General features: G+C 45.6%; 1 protein-coding gene across 1 annotated transcript in view; it reads right to left on the bottom strand.

The window, feature by feature from the left end:
* Positions 1 to 18249, bottom strand: part of RBFOX1 (RNA binding fox-1 homolog 1) — a 2535170-nt gene that overhangs the window by 2213114 nt on the left and 303807 nt on the right. The window lies entirely within an intron of this gene.

The following is an 18249-nucleotide window of genomic DNA, read 5'->3' on the forward strand; positions in this document are numbered from 1 at the left end:
ACCCCGTCTCTACTAAAAAGTACAAAAAACTAGCCGGGCGAGCTGGCGGGCGCCTGTAGTCCCAGCTACTGGGGAGGCTGAGGCAGGAGAATGGCGTGAACCCAGGAGGCGGAGGTTGCAGTGAGCTGAGATCCGGCCACTGCACTCCAGCTTGGGCGACAGAGCGAGACTCCATCTCAAAAAAAAAAAAAAAGTATAGCTATTAACAGCCTGCAAGCTATAGCCAATAATTTGGAGAACTCTATTTCAAAGGTATAAACAAACTGATATGTCAGCAGTGCCAAATGGTGTCTAAGACCCCAGATCCCTTTGATTTTACAAAAGCCTTCAGCTTGCTTTGTTTTTCTGTTCAATACCCTCGCTTTTTAATATCTTCATTCTTAACTGTCTCTTACCTTTAGAAAAAGAACTGTCTTCGATCCAAGAAGATTGGCAGAAATCAGAACAGAAGAAAAAGGAATGCAAAAATCTTGGTTAAATGCTAAAATGTACTTTTTCCAATCAAAAATAATTTTACCCTGTCAAAGCCAAAACCCTCCTTGAAACATGCATAACATACTTGTTTACCTCTTAAATGTTAAATTCCTACTTCTCTTGTGACCAAAATAAGTCATTTTAAAGATTTCATGTCACTCTTCCAATTTAAATCCAACTTTCCAAGATAATAATGCTTTAAAAATGTATATATTTAAGCAGAATTCAAGGTTTCATTTTAGTTTCTTTTGTATGGCCTAACATGAGAACCCAATGGTGTGGGGGAGGGAGAGGAAAAACGAGAAAAAATTCTCAAAATCTCTCATATTTACAAATTAACTGTTCCCATCACTCCCTTGGATTTTGTTGTTGTTGTCATTTTGTTTTGTTTTGTTTTGTCTTTTGGGATTTTTTTGAGACAGAGTCTCACTCTGTCACCCAGGCTGGAGTGCAGTGTTACGATCTTCACTTACTACAACCTCTGCCTCCCGGGTTCAAGTGATTATCCTGCCTCAGCCTCCCGAGTAGCTGGGATTACAAGTGTGGGCCACCACACCCGGCTAACTTTGTATTTCTAGTAGAGATGGGGTTTTGCCATATTGGCCAGGCTGGTCTCGAATTCCTGACCTCAAGTGATCCACCCTCCTCAGCCTCCAAAAGTGCTGGGATTACAGGCATGAGCCATCATACCTGGCCCCATCACTCCCTTGGAACAAGGTTTAAAAACAAATGAGTAGAGACACAGGGTGATTCCCCTCCATTCCCATGAAGCCCCAGCCTCCTATGCACTTTGTAGTTCCCAGGCACCTGACCTGGACCCATTCTCTCCCAGCACTTCCTGCACCTGCTCTGAACCAAGTACCTGGAAACCCAGGTGTCTGAGGATTACACATCCTCAGAAAGACACAAGAGAACCTGAAAGGCAGGTCTTGTCTGTCATCAGAAGAATTTCAAAAATCAGCATACATCTCCCAACCTCTTTTTCAAGGACCCTCCTAAAGCCATCTGTGTGTGGGAGCCGTGCTGCTATGGGTTTCACATAATTGGCTCTGGTGAACCCTCTCCCAGCAGTTACCCTGGATGTAGGAATTGTGCAAGGTGTCAGAGTCAAAACGGAGCCACTGGCCAAGGTGGGTGGATCACGAGGTCACGAGATGGAGAATACCCTGGCTAACACAGTGAAACCCTGTCTCTACTAAAAATACAAAAAAAAATTAGCTGGGCATGGTGGTGTGTGCCTGTAGTCCCAGCTACTTGAGAGGCTAAGGGCAGGAGAAGCACTTGAACCCGGGAAGGCGGAGGTTGCAGTGAGCCAAGATCGCGCCACCTGCACTCCAGCCTGGGCAACAAGGGTGAGACTCTGTCTTTAAAAAAAAAAAAAAAGAAAGGAAAAAATTTAAGAAATAAAGCCGTGAAAGGCCAGGAAGAGAGCATTCTGATGTATAAATGCCTGATAACAAAAACTATCACAAAAGACTCCTCAAAAAACACAACCTTGCACAAAGGCCATTGCAACTTTACACCAACAAACACTTCTGCGAGGACACCTGCCTAGCAACTGCCTGTCCAACCTCAAGCCAGTGTTACCCTTGTTTATTGATCCTTAAAACATGTAATCCTCCTCGTTTTTCCTTTAAAAGCCTTAGTCTTCTTTGACCTCCCTGAATAGTAGTTTATTATGGCATGCATAGTCCCATGGCAGTGCCATATTCCAAAACAAATATTTTCTTTTAGAAAGCCTCTCTCTGTTCTTTTGGTGGATGCTGTTTTCATTACCTCCATTTTAAAGCTAAGAAAACCAAGGCTGAAAGGGGCTTATTGACTTTTTCAATGTCAAGTATTAGAGGTGGTGTTTGGATCCATACTGATCTGACAACTTCAGGGTCTTGGCCTCTTTGTTCTATGTCTCCACACCCTCCCCCTAGAGCACAGACCTTCTGATTACCAATGTCTCCTGAATGTCCCTGCTCAAGTCAACCACAGCTTTGTGCCTGTGGGGTCAGGATATGACTGCTCTGGGGCTCCAGGCTCGTGTGTCACCAAAGATCTGGAGAAATGCACAGTATCTCTGTGGCTCTTATCCTGACCTTATTATCTGGGAGTCACAGCTCTTAGTGAGTATGGAAAAACTGTATAACTCTTGTGGGAGGTAGAATAATGGCCTCCAAAAAGATACCCACAGCTTAATCTCCAGAATCTGTGAATATGTTACCTTATGTGGCAAAATGTACTTTGCAGATTAAAAGACATAGATCTTGAAAGAAGGAGATTACCTGGGATTACACAAGTGAGCTCAATCTAATTGCATGAGTTCTTAAAAGCAGAGAGCACCTTTCTCAGCTAGCTCTGAGAAAAGTCAAAGAAATGAAACTTGAGAAGGATTCAACTAGCCATCACTGGCTTTGAAGATGGAGGCAGGAAGTTACAAGCCAAGGACTACAATGGCTTCTCCAGGCTGAGAACAACCTTCGGTTTACAGCCAGCAATAAAACAGGCAGCTCAGTCCTACAACCACAAGGAAGTGATTTCTGCCAACAACACATACAAGCAAGGAAACAGATTCCCCTCTCCAGCCTCCAGTAAGGAAGTTCTGCAAACACCTTGATTTCAACCCAGTAAGACCCATGCCAGATATCTGGCCTACATAACCATAAAATAATAAACTTTTTGTTGGCATAAGTCACTAAATGTGTGGTAGTTTGACACAGAAGCAACAGAAAACTAATACATATTTTGGTTCCTAGAAGCGACGTGCTGCTGTAACAAACATCTAAAAACGTGGAATTGGCTTTGGAATTGGGCAATGGGTAGAGACTAAAAGAATTCTGAGAAGCATGACAGCAGAAGCTGAGATCGCCTTGAACAGATTGTTAACATATACATGAACATTAAAGATGCTGCTGGTGAGGGCTCAGAAGGAAGTAAGATTATAGGAAAGCCTAAACTGCCTTAGGGAATACCTAAATCAACATGAACAGGCAGAAAGCAGAAGTACGAGAAACATGGACACATTAAGGATGCTTCCAGTGAGTACTCAAAAGGAAGTGGGAAACTTGTTATTTAAAACCGGGGAGAAGATGACCCTTGCTATGCAGTGACAGAAAGCTTAGCAGAGTGTGTTCTGCAGTTATGTGGAAGGAAAAACATGTAAGCAATTTAAACCCAGCCCAATTTTCCACCAAGCCAGATGCCCACAGAATGGAAGCTTGAGAAACGTGCATTTGCACAGTACAGGTACAGATGCACCTGCTTTCTGTTGACCAACTCCCCCTTTCCTTACCCCTCCCTAATTCTTTACCTCTCCCCAATTCATGTTTTCCCACACATATTACAATGAAATGTTACATCCCTCATTCAACCACCTGTTCCCTGTTGAACAATTCCTCTTCCTTGTTCCATTTCCCTTCTCTGCTATATAAACTCTTAACATTAGTGGGAGTTGGGGGCGAATTTGAGGCTTGTCTCCCATCTATGCACCTGACATCACCCATAATCCTTTGTCCCTGGAAATACTCGTTGTCTCAGTGATTGGCTTTCTGTGTGATGCGCAATAAGACCTAGACAGGGCTAGGAGTGCTGGCTCACGTCTGTAATCCCAGCTCTTTGGGAGGCCAAGGCAGACAGATCACCTGAGGTCAGGAGTTCAAGACCAACCATGGTGAAACCCCATCTCTACTAAAAATGCAAAAATTAGCCAGGTGTGGTGGCAGGCACTTGCAATCCCAGTTACTTGACAGGCTAAAGCAGGAGAATCACTTGAACCCAGGAGGCGGAGGTTGCCGTGAGTCGAGATCATGCCACTGCACTCCAGCCTGGGTGATACAGCAAGACTCAATCTCAATCAATCAATCAATCAATCAATCAATAGACCTAGACAGGAGATTTCCAAGCAAAGTGCAGAAATAGTAGCCTTGTGTTTTCATGATACCTATAGGAAAAATATGAGAGGAGAGGAATAAATTGAGGTAAGAACTGTTAAATAAAACAGACCAAAGACCAAACAAAACAAAACAGGACTTGATGATTTGGGAACTTCTCAGCCTACCTGGCAGGTGAAAAATACTAAAACTAAGAGATTCCCTCTCAGGAAAGGGGGCTAGAGAAAAATTTCAGAGTGTGGCTATACAACCTTTCACTAATTTATCAGAAAGACCAAAACTTCAGAGTACCCAGTCAACAAGAAGGCTCTTTGAAGTGTCAAAGGGTGTGACTATTAGGCCCCTCTTCAGCCATCTCAGAAGTAGCCCAAATTAGATATTAATCTCAGAAATGTCTGTGGACAAATCTTTGGTCAAATGTGATGAAACCTGGTGACATTATTAAGAGATGCACAAAGTTCTTGAGGATGTTATACCAGCAGAAACGCTGTTACTTGGCCTGATAGGGAAACAGAAAATACAAAATGAAAGGAGACTCTTGGTCTTCCCAAATTCTACAATCAAGAAACAGACTGAAACAAATCAGTTGCAAAACACATGCTACCTTTCATCAAAAAAGGAAGCATGACCCAGAGGGGAGAGCTGTGAGCCCAGAAGTCAGAGCTGCAAAACAGAGGATTATTTCTAGGGCTGGAAACTGTAGGGAATTTTCCCAGCTGGATTTGTAAATTTCTTGGGACTGGGGACTGCTTTTCACCTCGCGTTTTCTTCCACTTGGAATCAGAATGCCTATCACTTTTATTTTGTGCCTATCCCACCCACTATTACATTTTAGAACCTGGTAACTTGTGTCTTGAGTTTCACAGACTTACAATTGGAAAGGAATTGGGTCCCAGGATGGACCATACTCCCACCCACTTCCACACCAAATGTGGATACTGTAGACGAGCTGATGATACTCAGGTGAGATTTTGGAGTTGATGAGCTGTTCATTATAGCAGACACTGGCCACATGCAGCTACTGAGCACTTGAAATGTGGCTACTGTGACTAAAGAACTAGATGTTTAATTTTAGTTAATTTTAGTTAATTTTTTCAAATATAAATAGCTGCACATGTGTATCAGCTACTGTTTTGGTCAATGTACCTCTATAAAATTTTTTGTCTCTCCCCAGTAGGATGTAAGCCCCATGAGGATAGTTATTTTTATCTGTTTTCTTCATTGTGATTTCCTAGGTGTGCAGAACTGGCTCACAGTAAGCCTTTGGTAAATACTTTCTGAATGAATGGATGACTCTCTATTCCTCTATTCTGAAAATTGGTCATTTTATATGGCCACCCGTATCTGTAGCATCTTTCTTGTGTTTAATAAATTCCCTACTGTGTGTGTGACAGTTAATGTTAGGTGTCAACTTGATTGGATTGCCTAAGATAACTTAGGATTCTTAGATCTAAGGATGCCTACATAGCTGGTGAAGTATCGTTTCTGGGTGTGACTGTGAGGGTGCTGCCAGGGAAGGTTAACACATAAGTCAGTAGACTGGGAAAGGAAGATCCACCCTCAATGGGAGGGGGCACCATCTAATCGGACGCCAGCATGCTAGAACAAAGCAGGTGGAAGAAGCTGGGATAAGCTGGCTTGCTGAGTCATGTGGCTTTTATCTTTCTCCTGTGCTGGATGCTTCCAGCCCTTCCACATCAGATACTCCAGGTTCTTTGACCTTTTGACTCTTAGACTTACACCAGTGGTTTGCTGGGGGCTCCTGAGCCTTCCACCAAAGACTGAAGGCTGCAATATTGGCTTCCCTACTTTCGAGGCATTTGGACTTGGACTGAGCCACTATTGGCTTCCTTCTTCCATAGTTTAAAGACAGCCTATTGGGGGACTTCACTTTCTGATCGTATGCGTCAATTCTCCTTAATAAACTCCCTTTCATGTATACATATATCCTATTAGTTCTGTCCCTCTGGAGAACTCTAATACAGTATATGACTTGGTAGATGACAAACCCCAACACCCACCACTGAAGCTGAAAATGCCCAATTCCCCCTTTCCCAGACACCTTTGCAGCTATGACACAGGCACCTGACTAGGCTCAGTCAATCAGACACACCCTCGCCAGATTGTGAATTGAGAGCTGGTGCACAAACCAGCAGGGACTGGCAGTTGGCAGCAGCAGATGTGGCCAGTCCCCATGGCAACCACACCCTCCCAGACTTGGCTCGGTGATGTGATCTGGGGACACTGACCCTGGCAACACAGCCTCCGATTGTATGGGCTTCTCATCACCATCTCAGCAATTTCTGCTCTCCTTCAATTACCCTTAGTCACTTTCTGTTGCTTGCACCTTAGAATTCTGAGCAACACCCCTGCCCACCTCTCTCTGGGAGAAGGTCATGCAGCTCCGTATTAAAGCCACACCATAAACCAAATCCAACCTACCAACAGTACAGGCCACATCACACTCAGGGAGCCAGTCACTTTGGTGGCTTCAGAATTTCCCCAGTAACCTTGAAACACACTGCACATGTTCGTTTTACAAGACTGATTAATCTAATTGATTCCCAGAATTAGGATGTTTGAGAACCCAGTTATTTTAAAATCACTCTTCATCAGGAGGTGATAATATCTCATCCATGCTGAGATGTCTACTGGGGTCCAGGAGGGATTTCTGCCAAGCCTCTGTTTGAAGTCGTCACGAAGTCTGCTCAGACTTTAAATGTTCCTTGCCTCTCTGTAACACACACAAGCACTCATGCCACCATCAGAAAAAAATGTGTGTTCAAGCCAGAAACCCCTCTCAGTGTCCTTGTAGCTCATCACCCCTTCCCCAGTGATCAAACTACCCACACTGAAGGATAAGTCTCATCTCTGCCATCAAGGATATTTATTGGGGGCACATCTCCTTTTGAAATTAGCCCAGCATATATCATAAGCCCTATTAAAACATGACGCTTGTTACTCAAAGCATTAGAGTTCAATTTCTGCAGTTTCACTTGTGTGACTTGCCTTTGTGCACAAACTCAAAAAGTCCCCAGCCCATAGCCTGCATAAAGAGTATTTACAGGCCGGACGCAGTGGCTCACGCCTGTAATCCCAGCACTTTGGGAGGCCGAAGCGGGCAGATCACGAGGTCAGGAGATCAAGACCATCCTGGTGAACACGGTGAAACTCCGTCTCTACTAAAAATACAAAAAAATTAGCCAGGCGTGGTGGCGGGCGCCTGTAGTCCCAGCTTCTTGGGAGGCTGAGGCGGGAGAATGGCCTGAACTCGGGAGGCGGCGGAGATTGCAGTAAGCCGAGATCGCGCCACTGCACTCCAGCCTGGGCGACAGAACGAGACTCCGTTTCAAAAAAGAAAAAAAAAAAAACACGTTCTTACTCTCTTCTTTGATTCCTTCTCCCACCTGTTATGACAGATAACTTCTCTTGCCCTAATTTCCTCCGCTTCACTTTTACAGGCAAAACAAGAAAAATTCTGAAGCTAATATAGCTGAAGCTCCCTCCAATGCATTCTCATATACCTCATTGCAATGCTTTTGAAAATTAGCGGGGGTATTTTATATGCTTTAACCCCCTCAGCATTACTATAAAGATTTAGGAAGCATTTTAAAATCTCTAATGTGAGATCTCCACCCTAGGCCATCTCTATCAGGGTCTCCAGGCAGAAAGGGAAGGAGAAGAGTCTGTTGAGAAGCTTGGAATACATTGCAGAGACTTCACAACTCTGCCCACAGCTATGCCTGCCTGCCCCACAACCCACCACCCCAGTTCACCCCAATCCAGGAGGGGCAGGATGAACGAAGGTTCCTGGCTGAAGCCACTTTTGATAAAGCACTGATCTCAGGCCTGGGTATGAGCCAGCAACCTCAGAGCACGGCATTGAAAAACGTGGTTAACTGCTAGAATCTTAAGCGAAGAACCTCTGTCTTTGCCACAATTCATTTATTCATCCATTCACCTAAAAACCCAGCGTTGCTCTGTGCAGTACTTTATAGATTTAGAGACCAACTGAAATGATATGACACTGTCCATACTCTAAAGCCCTGCCCCTTAAACTTTAATGTGCATCTGACTCACCAGGGGATCTTGTGAAATGCAGGTTCTGATCAGCGAGTCTGGGTCAGGGCCTAAGATTCTGCACCTCTAAGAAACTTCACGTGGTAGTGACATGGTATTCTACACATTGAGCCAAAAGCCCAAATGAGCCTATTATCTAGAACAATGGTCTCAAGTGAGGGCAACTTTGCTCCCCAGAAATGTTTGGCAAAGTCTAGTTGCCACAACTACAGGAAGAAGGTGTGACTGGAAGATAATGGATAGACGCCCTGGGTGCTGCTCAACATCCTACAAGGCACAAGACAACCGCAACCACCACCAAGAATTTTCTACACCACCCCCGCTGCCACGTCAACAGTGTTGAGGTTGGGAAGCCCTAATCAAGAAGAACTTGACCAGCCAGGCATGGTGGCTCACGCCTGTAATCCCACCACTTTGGGAGGCCGAGGCGGACAGTCACTTGAGGTCAGGAGTTCAAGATCAGCCTGGCCAACAAAGTGAAACTCCATCTCTACTAAAAATACAAAAATTAGCCAGGAATGGTGGTGGGTGCTACTCAAGAGGCTGAGGCAGGAGACGCTTGAACCCAGGAGGCGGAGGTTGCAGTGAGCTGTAATCGCGCCATTGCACTTCAGCCTCTGTGACAGAGCAAGACTCCATCTCAAAAAAAAAAGAACAGAAATTTCAGAAAAAAAAGAAGAAGAACTTCCTGACATGGCATGTCCCTGTGACCTATCTACCTCCACCACTTGAAATGAGACTTAATAGAAGCTTAACACTTAATGGACTCTTGCTATGTGCCAGGCACTGCTTTGAGTACCTTAAACACATTGATGCACTTAATCCTCATGGCAATGCTTTAAGGCACGGGGTATTGCTAATCCTATTACACAGATGAGAAAACTGAGACTCGCAGATGTTAAGACACATTCCCAAGGTCCCCCGGTCAGGATGTAGCAGAGTCAAGGCTCAAACACATTTTTTCAGCAAAGTCCCTCATTATTGCCCTACGCCAAAAGGTACTTAACAAATAAAGAGTGAACTTAAAGAAAGAAGCTAGTTCTGTCACCCGCATTTCTAAGCCTTTGTGAGTTAACAATATGGACAAATGGTAATCAAAATTGGCCATGGAACCCCAGCCTCAATTTTCCAGGATTTAATGACGTGAAGTGCCCCTGTCTACTGTAAGATACATGCTCCTTCCCACCTCCGTCCCTTTGCTGGAAAGAAAGCCTGTGGTAGGCTGATGAACAGCTCCTCTGAGCATGCTCTGGCTCAAATCCTTCTCTGAGCATGCCCTAAAGTACTTCTCCCACCTTCCCGGACCACCTAGACTGGAAGCCAAGGTGGGTGGATCGCTTGAGGTCAGGAGTTCGAGAACACCATGGCTAACATAGTGAAACCCCGTTTCTACTAAAAATACAAAAAAGTAGCCAGGCGTGGTGGCACACACCTGTAATCCCAGCTACTTGGGAGGCTGAGGCAGGAGGATTGCTTGAACCTGGGACACAGAGGTTTCAGTGAGCTGAGATCGTACCACTGCACTCCAGCCTGGGCAACAAACAGAGACCTTGTCTCAAATAAAAATAAAAATAAGACACTGGCTATACTGGATCGGAGTCCACCTCCTCCAGCATGATATCATCTTAACTAATTATATCAGAACAATCCAATTTTCTCACATTCTAAGACAGCTGCTGTTTTAACACTCAACATATGAATTTGGGAGGGGACAAAATTCAACCCATAACAAAATCACGCACCCTCAGGCAGGTAAATCATGATCATTCCCATTTTATAGATGGGGTAAGTAAGACCAAGAAAGGTTAAGTACTTTGCACACAGTTGCACAGCCTGAGAGTCCTCTATTAATGTGACTTGTGCTAAGGAGGAAGATCTTATCAGCACTGATGAGAGAGAAAGCAGGTCTTGGCACAAGCAAGAGGTCCAAGAAGGGAGAGAGCCAGTGGTTACTCCACTGCATGCAACTAGGTGAGAATCAGGTTTGTGGGTAACAGGAAATTAGAGAATTGGTGGCCAGGCACAGTGGCTCATGCCTGTAGTCCCAGCACTTTGGGAGGCCAAGGCAGGGGGATCATTTGAGGTCAGGAGTTCAAGACCAGCTTGACCAACATGGTGAAACCCCATCTCTACTAAAAATACAAAAATCAGCCAAGGATGGTGGTGCACACCTACAGTTCCAGCTACTCAGGAAGCTGAGGCAGGAGAATCGCTTAGAACCTGGGAGGTGGAGGTTACTGTGAGCCGGAATTGCACCACTGCACTCCAGCCTGGGCGACCGACACAGCGAGACTCAATCAAAACAAGAAGGGAAAGGGAAGGGGAGTGGAGGGGAGGAGTGGGCAGGGGGAGGGGAAGGGAGGAGTGGGCAAGGGGAGGGGCGGGGAGGGAAGGGGAGGGGAGGGGAGGAGAGAATTGGGGATCAGGCAAGAAGAAGCCAAAAAAAAAAAGAAAAAGATCTGTGGGGGGAATATGCAGGACCACAGATGACTTTGACCTGTAATGCCATTGTCCCCTTTAGGCAGTAAGGGCCACATAGGCAACAACGTGGTCTGCTCTATGTTCAGATGTAGCCCCAGTGCCAAGCACAGAGTTAACACAACGTAAATGTACAATACATAGTCCTAAAACAATGTAAATGTGCAATACATAGTCCTAAGATGAATAGTGTGCCTTTAAAAATGGGTATTCCAAACCCAGATCTACTGAGTCACACTCTCTAGAGTAGAGGCCAGAAATGTGCAGGTCCTACACTCCCCCACGGAAAACTGATAGGCACCGTAGCTTCAGCACCTGATCAGAAGAACGCCTCTCTGGATCATCGTCAAGGAAGCTCACAGGAATGTCTCGAGCTGGGGAACCTTAGGACCCAGAAGTACAGCCCTGAGCATATAGACAGTATTTAGACACTCTGAAATCATGAATTATTTAATCAGAGAAATAGGTCCTCCAGGGCGACTAAATCCATGCAGTAAATAGGTGTTTGGATGTTCAGCACCCATTAGTGATGTGTAATGACTAGGAGGGTGCTATTAGGTGCTCTGAGGGGCTGTTTAAACATCCTGACAGGCAATTCACACTAATAAAATTTCAGATAAATGCAGAAGTCACTGTGAGTGCTCTCCAGGGAGCCTCCATGCTTTACAATTAAACAGATATCTAATATTTTCTTAGAGTGCTCCACTTTGTTACCTAGGGTATCCGAGACAAAATCCAAAGGTCCACGGTGATGGGCTGTCATTTAGGAGGCCTCTCAAAGATCGTCCCTTAGATGCAAGGTACAAGGATTTCAGAAGCGATCCGGAGCTACTTAGAGGGCTTAAATCTCGCGTAGCCCTTTCCTAAGTCTGTGGCTCAAGCACAAGCTCCAAAAAACTATCCTAACCCCTACCCTCCAATGGGAAGACAGGGAGGAGGAAGGGTAATAATGCATGTGTTAATTAGAGGCATCACCAGCTGCTGTAACAAACAAGTCCCTACATATTTAGTGGCTCAAACACAGAAAATCACTTCTTGCTCATATAAAAAAAACTTCAAAACAGCTGTTCTAGATCACAGAGGAGCTCTTTTCATCTTGCTTCCAACTTTCCAATGCCATCCTCAATATGTGGCTTCTAAGATTGCCATCCTCACCTGCATTAAGCCAGCAGAAGAGAACCAGCATGGAGGATGTTCTACTGGGGAGGAGTCTAGGGACTCCATTTCCCAGTGTTCCTTGCACGTAGGTGTCACATGACTGGGTTCTGGCCAATAGATTGTGAGCAGAAGCGTTGGTGTCTAATTCTGGACCAAAGAAGAGGAAAAAGAAGTGCTGAACAGTGAGCCTGGCTCTCCCACACTCATACACCTATTTAACCTAACAGAGCATCACAGGGAACTGAATAACAAAGATGACAATAGTAATGACAACAAAATTAATAACAATGATGATAAAAATAATAATAAGTGGACATTTCTGAGGTCCTCACCCAGCATGTACGCACTCTGATTTGGGGATCATTCTCTCTCCTTTTTTGGGACAAATTAATTCTAATGGACCTGTCTCCCCTGGAAGGCAGGAGATGGAGTCATGTGACCCACACCCAAACAAAGTACCTCATGATCTTGCCCATAGCAGCCAGTGGTTCAGAAATGGGCACGTGGTCTAAACTACACTAATCAGAAGTCATGAGCCTCACCCTGGTGCTTTCCAATGCCATTCCCAACATGTGTCTTCTAAGACTGCCATCCTCACCTGCATTAAGCCAGATGAAGAGAAACAGCATGGAGGATGCCGTATGGGGGAGGAGTCTAGGGACTCCATTTCTCAGTGTTCCTTGCAAGTAGGTGTCCTTGTGCGCAAGCAGCTTCCTTGTGGGCAAGCTGTTGGTAAACTGGACATGATCACATGGCTCTGGAGCCCCCAGGGCCCATCGCAGGACCTCATAATCAGGAAAACGCAGCAGAAATGAAAGAGGAGAAGAAAGAAGCACTCGATCTGGCCAAGCCTCAAGCCTTCATTTCCCACCGGCCTTTCCAATATATCACCACCTAATTCTTTCCAAAGACTGGTGAGAGTTGGGTTTCTGTCATTATTGAAATAGTGCCACTGACATGTGGCACCGTCCCAAGCGCTATGCTGAACGCTTCACACTCATTAATCCCTTTAAACCTCCCAGAAATCCCGGGAAGGACCATTGCTGTCATCACCCCCATTTTGTGTAAGAGGAAACCAAGGCTTTGAGAGGCGAGCAAATGTGCCCAAGGTCACACAAACAACCAGCAGTAGATTCCCATGCAAGCAGTCTTCAAAACTCACATTCCTATGCACAATAACACACTTGCTGCCTACCAACACGTTATGGATGCTAGTGTGTGCCAGGCAGTAGGTCATGCACTTTACAGAATGTAAGTGGACGATGGTTGGGGGAGAGGGGCAGAGCAGGGGGGTTAGGTGTTCAAACTCTGCAATATAACAGACCTGGGCTGGGATGCCAGCCTGTTTCATTGTTTGTGTGTCCTTGGGAAAATTATCTAGCCTCTCTCAGCATCATAAAAAGGAGTGGAAGCCAGGCGTGGTGGCTCACACCTATAATCCCAGTACTTTGGGAGGCTGAGGTGGGCAGATCTCTTCAGTCCAGGAGTTCGAGACTAGCCTGGTCAACATGGTGAAACCCCATCTCTACTAACAATACAAAAACTAGCCAGATACGGTGGTGCACGCCTTTAATCCCAGGTACTCGGGAGGCTGAAGCATGAGAATCACTTGATCCCAGGAGGCAGAGGTTGCAGTGAGAGGAGATCATGCCATTGTACTCCAGCCTGGGCAGCAGAGTAAGACTCTGTTTCAAGTAATAATAGTAATAATAAAGTGGAAACAGTTTCTGTTGCTTAAGGTTGCTGTCAGGGCATGAAACATCCTGGAAAGCAGGGGAAACTAAAACTTCTTTCCACAAGGATAACTATGAAATTAACACATGAACATCAGGGAAGAGACAAGCAAAATCACTCTCGAGACAGAGGCCTGAGAACCCAAGGAGGCTGAGAAAATAAGAGAGAGAGGCTGGCAGTGTCTACCCATGCGCTGCCTGACGGTTGACATGTTTCACCTGTGACTGCCCATCCGCCCCTGGGACCACAGACCAGACTAACCCAGCCTTGACACCAGCTCCCCTCTTCCTGTAGCCACGCTCCTAAGTAGCTTCAGACAATGATTTGGCTTATAGTGAGGCTTGCCTTCAAGTAAAGAGGCACTCGCCTTGGATGTTTGTATATTACTGTAAATTAATATTAAAAAGTTGCCACTTGGTGCATGCAGCAACAGGGAGCTTTGTTAGAGGAAACTGCTGTGTTAAGAGTGTGGGTTCCAAAGGATTATAAATCATGCTGCTATAAAAAAGACACATGCACACGTATGTTCACTGCGGCACTATTCACAATAGCAAAGACTTGGAATCAACCCAAATGTCCATCAGTGACAGACTGGATTAAGAAAATGTGGCACATATACACCATGGAATACTATGCAGCCATAAAAAAGGATGAGTTTGTGTCCTTTGTAGGGATATGGATGCAGCTGGAAACCATCATTCTCAGCAAAGTATCACAAGAACAGAAAACCAAACACCACATGTTCTCACTCATAGGTGGGAACTGAACAATGAGATCACTTGGACTCGGGAAGGGGAACATCACACACCGGGGCCTATTATGGGGAGGCGGAAGAGGGGAGGGAATGCACTGGGAGTTATACCTGATGTAAATGATGATTTGATGGGTGCTGACGAGTTGATGGGTGCACCACACCAACATGGCACAAGTATACATATGTAACAAACCTGCACGTTATGCACATGTACCCTAGAACTTAAAGTATAATAATTAAAAAAAAAAAAAAGTGTGGGCTCTAGGCTGGGCACAGTGGCTCACCCCTGTAATCCCAGCACTTTGGGAGGCCAAGGCGGGTGGATCACCTGAGGTCAGGAGTTCAAGATCAGCCTGGCCAACATGGTGAAACACTGTCTGTACTAAAAATACAAAAATTAGCAGGGCGTGGTGGTATAAACCTGTAATCCCAGCTACTCAGGAGGCTGAGGCAGGAGAATTGCTTTCACCTCAGAGGTGGAAAAATGCAGGGAGCCAAGATCACACCACTACACTCCAGCCTGGGCGACAGAGCAAGATTTGGTGTCAAAAAAAAAAAAAAGAAAAACAGTGGGAGCTCTAGAGCCAGCCTACGTGGGTGTGAGTCTGAGCTCTGCCCACCCTGTGTGACCTTGGATAAACCACTCACCTTCTCTGCATCTGTTTCCCCCACTATAAAGTCAGAGTAATAATACAACCCAGCTCACAGAGCTGTTGTGTAAAACAAGAGGGAGGATTCCTATAAAACTCTTAGAAGCACTAAATAAATGTCAGGCGTAATTATTACTCCCCATATCTTCTCAACTGAGGAACGGTGATCAGACCAAGTTCCTGACCCTGTAAAGATGAAGACTGGACCCTGAGCCACCCTGACAGCTCTCCCTGACAAGCCACTCTTCCCTGGGAGCATCGCAAGCCTCTTTCCGTTTATTCAGTCCACACATCTACTGAGGAGTCCTGCATTAGACGCCAGGGGAGCAGTGTTGAGAAAGAAGAAATTGTTTGCCCTAATGAATGTTGAGTTCTGTTGGGGAAGACGGACATTCATCAAATAATCACACAAACAACTTTAAAAGGACAAAGTAAATAAGGTGCTTATTAGAAATGCACCCAGTGGGGTAGGAGGAGAGGGTATGATGGGGGACTTGCAGGGCTGGGAAGTTAGAGAAGGCTCCCCTGAATAAGTAGCACAAGCTTTTAAATCTGAATGATGAATAGGGCCCGGGTGTGGTGGTTCACGCCTGTAATCCCAGCACTGTGGGAGGCCAAGACAGGCAGATCACTTGAGGTCAGGAGTTCGAGACCAGCCTGGCCAACATGGTGAAACCCTGTCTCTACTAAAAACACAAAAATTAGCCAGTCATGGTGGCACGCATCTGTAATCCCGGCTACTCGGAAGGCTGAGGCAGGAGAATTGCTGGAACCCAGGAAGCAGAGGTTGCAGTGACCCAAGATCGTACCACTGTACTCTAGCCTGGGAGACAGAGCGAGACTCTGTCTCAAAAAACAAAAAACAGAAAACAAAAAACAAAAAAACCTACTATTCAACTCAGCAATCCCACTACTGGGTACTACTGGGTATTAACCCAAAGGAATACAAATCATTCTATTATAAAGACACATGCACACATATGTTCACTGCAGCACTACTCACAAATTCAGACATTTTTAAGTGATTTACTGGGCTTGCGCCCTCCCAAAAGAATTTTAACAGAAGAATCTCTCGAGGGCAATGCTTAACCCAAAAGAATAATGGTTCAATGGGACAGGGAGAAGTTTCAGAGCATGGTTTCCCTCCAGTAACACCCCATGGACATGTGTCCACACTCTCCAGTGTCACTCTGGTTTGCACATAGAGCACAGATTCCCAGGAAGTCAAAAAGCTCAACTCTGTTTCAGCTCCAGAGGATCGCCCATCTCACATTTAGTTTTCTTTACATAGGTTCTCCCAGAGTGTGTCTTCATTGCATCCTGTGAGGCTGGCCCAAGGAATCTGACACTTTCTCAACCACAAACCCTTTAAATTGCAAACAGCACAGCTGACGAGGTGCTGGTGAATCATCTAGCTTTGACTGAGTGGGATGTTTAAAGACCATTTGTCTTGTCCTGGGCCAAGAGGAGGCAAGGGCTGGGGGAGCATGCGGAGGGGCTCTCAACCTTCTGGTCCGTCCCTGTGCAGCAGAACCAGGATGGATACAACAGCCCCTCCATGCTGCCCCAAGGACACCTGGTCCTCCACGGGCCTCTGCGGCTTCTTCTCTCCCTACTTCTAAATCCTCTCCCCACCTTGGAGGCAGTAAGAGGAAATGTTATGAAAAAGAGTACAGACATTTCTCAAAAAATTGAAGACAGAACTACCACTTGATCCAGCAACTCCACTACTGGGTAGTTTTCCAAAGGAAAGGAAATCAGTGTATCAACTTTTTGTTTGTTTCTGTTTGTTTGTTTGTTTGTATGTTTTAGACAGGGTCTCACTTTGTCATCCAGGCTGGAGTGCAACAGCACGATCATGGCTCACTGCAGTCTCAACCATCCGGGCTCAGGTGATCCTCCTGCCTCAGCCTCCCTTGTAGCTGGGACCACAGGTACTCACCACCACACCTGGCTAATTTTTGCATTTTTTGTAAGACAGGGTTTCACTGTCTTGTCCAGGCTGGTCTCAAACTCCTAGGCTCAAGTGATCCAACTGCCTCGGCTTCCCAAAGTGCTCGAATCACAGGCATGAGCCACCGTGCCCAGCTAGAAATTAGTACATGGTACATCAAAGGGACACCTGTCCCCTCCCACGTTTTGGTGTTTTGTTTTGTTTTGTTTTTTGAAATGGAGTCTTGCTCTGTCACCCAGGCTGGAGTGCAGTGGCATGATCTTGGCTCACTACAATCTCCGCCTCCCAGGTTCAAGCAATCCTCCTGCTTCAGCCTCCCGAGTAGCTGGGATTACAGGCATGCACCACCACACCTGGCTAATTTATGTACCTTTTTTTTTTTGAGACGGAGTCTTGCTCTGTTGTCCAGGCTGGAGTGCAGTGGCCGGATCTCAGCTCACTGCAAGCTCCACCTCCCAGGTTTACGCCATTCTCCTGCCTCAGCCTCCCAAGTAGCTGGGACCTGCCCGCCACCTCGCCTGGATAGTTTTTTGGTATTTTTTAGTAGAGATGGGATTTCAACATATTGGCCAGGCTTGTCTCGATCTCCTGACCTGGTGATATGCCCACTGCAGCCTCCCAAAGTGCTGGGATTACAGGCCTGAGTCACCGCGCCCAGCCCCCATCATGTTTTTTGCAGCATTTTATTCACAATAGCCTAGATATAGAATCAACCTCAGTGTCCATCATTGGATGAATGAATATAGAAAATGTGATATAGATACATGGTGGAATGCTATTCAGCCATAAAAAAGATGAAATCCTGTCATTTTAGCAGTGGGAAGAGAACTGGACATCATTATGTTCAGTGAAATAAGCCAGGCACAGAAAGACAAACATGACACGTTCTCACTCCTATATCAAAGTTACAACAACTCATCTTATGAAGGTGGAGAGCAGAATCATAGATACCAGAGATGGGGAAGGTTGTGTCAGGGTGAGGGGCAGAGGAGAGATGAGAGAGACTGGTTAATGGGTACAAACAGAGAAGGAATAAGATCTCATGTTCCATAGCAGAGTAGAGTGACTATAGTTAAGAATGTACTGTAT

This window comes from Trachypithecus francoisi, unplaced genomic scaffold (genome assembly GCF_009764315.1).
Source record: "Trachypithecus francoisi isolate TF-2019V2 unplaced genomic scaffold, Tfra_2.0 Lachesis_group15, whole genome shotgun sequence".
NCBI lineage: Eukaryota > Metazoa > Chordata > Mammalia > Primates > Cercopithecidae > Trachypithecus > Trachypithecus francoisi.